At 43.1% G+C, this 3,996-nt stretch overlaps 1 pseudogene; it reads left to right on the top strand.

The window, feature by feature from the left end:
* Positions 1-1,319: 1,319 nt before the first annotated feature.
* LOC126238076 (5S ribosomal RNA) lies at positions 1,320-1,435 on the top strand (annotated as a pseudogene).
* The last annotated feature ends 2,561 nt before the right edge of the window (positions 1,436-3,996 follow it).

A 3,996-nucleotide genomic window follows, 5' to 3' on the forward strand; every position in this document is an offset into this window, starting at 1 on the left:
ATTAGTGTAATTAATTTCTATACCTCTTGTGCAATTAAGCAAGAAATACGTTGCCCCTGGCCTCCTAGAACATGGAAGAGTTGTATGACTCCGATATCATTTGTCCAAGTATTCATATACATTGTACTATTTATCTTGACAACTACCAAATAACTTTTTGATCAAAGGGAAAATAAAAAAAGGTATCAGGGTAAATATTGTTTATCTACCAGGAGGACAATAAGTATCATGTCTGTCTTTCTTATAACTTTATTCGTTACGAAGAGATGAAAAGCACTGGGTCTTTTTTTAAAAAAGCAACCTATATTTTTCATTCGGTAATCCACTTAATCTTATGAAGACCTGTTCAAAAACGTATCAAAGTGTACCATTCGCGTAAACATGATGTTACTAAAGCCGGCCAGTGTGGCCGAGCGGCTCTAGGCGCTTCAGTCCTGAACCGCGCTGTTGCTACGGTCGCAGGTTCGAATCCTGCCTCGGGCATGGATGTGTGTGCTGTCCTTAGGTTAGTTAGGTTTAATTAGTTCTAAGTCTAGGGGACTGATGACCTCAGATGTTAAGTCCCATAGTGCTTAGAGCCATCTGAACCATTTGATGTTAGTAAAAACGTAACACAAAACTGACTTTTATTTACCCGCACAAAGAACAGTCACCTGGCCCGCTTGTTAGAGTTGACAGAAAACAAGTGGAGACACTGGAAAACGGAACACCGGTCTTCACTTAGCTATCTTCAGTTGAAGGTTTGTGTGAGTACAATGTACATCAACTACGAGATTAGCTATGGAGATTAACTGTCTTTACTATGTAATTTAAAAGTACTGCAGTACCCGTAATATGAATGAGAAAACATTGTTGCAGTTACTGTTATGCTAACGTATACTCTCTCGAAAAGGACAATACATTGTCTGATGGGAATTGTTCGACACAGAGGGTGCTGTGCCATTCGGACGTCTTCGGCCATGTAGGACAAGATAGCGACCCCAGTGCTGGACTGTAGCACATGGTCGACCTTGCCCACGTGGCCGTTGCATGTTTCCTCCATCCTCGCTTGTTTTCCATAATGCTACAGATGACTTCCGGCTCAGAACGCGCTAACTGTGGCTAGCCTCTAATCTGACACTGATCCGGTCATGGATATATGCATATTTGTTCGCTATGCCGTTCTGCTTCTCTACGATTCAAAATACCGTCACCAACACACAGAATAAGTGTCACAACCATTATACCCAACACTCAGAACGTTCATTTTTGATTACTAAAAGTAGACATCGGCAGCGCAGGATTTATTTTTAAAATTTTACCATACCAGATCAGTATCAGCCAACGGCCTTACCGCAGTAGTAACACCGGTTCCCGTCAGATCACCAAAGTTAATCGCTGTCGGGCTGGGAGCACTTGGATGGGTGACCATCCGGTCTGCCGAGCGCTGTTGGCAAGCAGGGTGCAGTCAGTCCTTGTGAGGCAAACTAAGGAGCTACTTGATTAAGAAGTAGCGGTTCCGGTCTCGGAAGCTGACATACGGCCAGGAGAGAGCTGTGCTGACCACATGCCTTTAAATATGCCTGTGGTTGAGGATGACATGGCGGTTGGTCGGTACCGTTGGGCCTTCATGGTCAGTTCCGGAGTAGTCCAGTTTTTAGGCCAGTATCAGGACACGTTCTCACCATCAGCAACAACCCGGAAGTATCTTTAAGACATCTACTACAAAAAATAGGACGTACACAGTACAAGTATGTACATGCTGGGTAAAAAAACAGTGGCCAGCTAAAAGAATTTGAACATTATAGTTGAGGCCATATGAATGTTTTTACAATATGCTGTTAAAGATGGACAAGTGGTACGATATCGGCCGGTCGTTGTGACAGAGCGGTTCTAGGCGCTTCAGTCCGGAAGCGCGCTGCTGCTACGGTCGCAGGTTCGAATCCTGCCTCGGGCATGGATGTGTGTGATGTCGTTAGGTTAGTCAGGTTTAAGTAGTTCTAAGTCCAGGGGACTGATGACCTCAGATGTTAAGTCCCATAGTGCTTAGAGCCATTTGAACCATTTTTGGTACGATACCAGCCCGATATAATAAAATTTTACAAATAGATTCTACGCAGCTGATCACTTTTAGTCATCAAAAAATAAGATCCTGAGTTTTGTGATATATGTGGAGCACCGTATGTGTAAAACATTACGCAGCCGTCTACTGGTGTTCTACCTTATGTCACGTGTCCTCGTGTCGTACCGTCAGCGTCGCCTTGACGTAATGCTTTCTCGTGCGTCTCTACATTTCCTTAATTTATGGACACTATTTCATGATAAACTTGGGAAAGATGGAAATAAATGTATCTATCTTACGCCAGTCTATAGACAGCAAGTAAATATGTCAACTTTTTCAAAAATTGCTCCAAGAAACTGTAATTTCACAGATTGCTGTGCCACTTCATCAGCTTCGCAGAGAAACAGGAAATGTCAAACGCAATTACACAAAAGAAAGTCACACACACTGTTGACTTGGCACTGGTTAAAGAGCTCCCGCCGATGGGTAACCCAGAGGCAGTGTGAGACAGGCTGTGGACTAAAACTATCCAAAACATATACACCTAGCGCGCTAAATAGTGAATTGAATGAAAGCAGGCGCACAAAAATAACGCAGAGTAAACCATGTCATAAACGACAGGAAGCGGCACAGAAGTAGTAAGTCTCTTAAGCATTATGCGGAAAACGGGAACAAGGAAACCCTTTGAAACGTCGAGAAGATTTTCACTGCTTCAGAGTCTTTCAGAGCTCAAAATGTCTCACAATTTCAAGGGAATAGGCAATAAGGCATCAAAGGAAGGATGGTTAGAGTTTAACTACCCGAAATCGTGTGGTTGCTAGAATTAAATCACTTGTTCATAATCAGAGGTGGCTTCGTCGAAAAGGCCAGTCAGGCATTCGCCTGGAATGACTTAGGAAAGCTACAGTAAGTATAAATCACGATGGCTCGATTGGGATTTGAACAGCGCCCCCCTTCATGATGAGTCGGTTATCCGATATGAGTACCTCAGCCAATTCCCAAGGTTTTACGCTGTAAGACTGCAAGGCTCCAAACGGACCATTCATTATATAATGGCGTGGCAAAGGAAAAATTCAATTACAGAGCACCAGGATACTATTGAATCTGCGAGGAATTTCAACGATCTCGTCCACAATCTGGCTTGGGTTGTATGTCCCAGAATTGAGATAAATGTGCCTGGCTTGCGTTATAACGGGATAGGTCTTCTCACACTCTCTTGACCACGAAGTACTTGCGTGTGACCTCAAGGTTCTCAACTGCAGAAGTAAAAAAATATAAAAGTACTGTCAATATGAAAAACATATTTAAAAAGGCAGTGGCATGTAGCTCAGTTACATACTGCCAGCGAAATAGATGTGTGCAATATAGGCAGTAATTATGGATATGACGCCTGATTCATATTCACTACTATCGTCCGTTATTGTACAGAGTCTGGTTCTCTTTGAATTTTGACTCAAGAGTTACAAAATTTAAAGTAATATATACACGAGCTGAAAATGCTCCAGTCGAAACACAAAAAGGGTGAATATGCTCCTCATTAAGAGACTCTGACAGAAAAGTGGGGAACCAGCTGCCTCCTCAACTTTGGCATGCGATTATAATTCGCGCTGTTTTAACGCAGAACATTCTTAAACCTTATGCCCATGCTCTCTTCGTAGTTAAGCCTCCATACTCAGCATCTTCCTCTCACTACTACTTCCACTGTCTTCATCCTTTTCTCTCGATCTTCCTTACAACTGTCTCCTTCTCTGCTACGTTCACTGTCTCTCTGTCCCTTTGCCACTGTGTTTATCCCATTCTTTTCCCCACCTTTGCCATTGTCTCTATCTTTCTCGCTTACGGCCTGCTGTCTTTCTCTTCAACCACCATTGACTCCTCTCCATACATGTCCTTGAGAATAGTTTGCTCGAGACTTTGACCCTTCGACCAGGCAACTTCAAAGGGGATGGGGGAAA

The sequence above is a fragment of the Schistocerca nitens genome, chromosome 2, assembly GCF_023898315.1.
Source record: "Schistocerca nitens isolate TAMUIC-IGC-003100 chromosome 2, iqSchNite1.1, whole genome shotgun sequence".
In the NCBI taxonomy this organism is placed as follows: Eukaryota; Metazoa; Arthropoda; class Insecta; order Orthoptera; family Acrididae; genus Schistocerca; species Schistocerca nitens.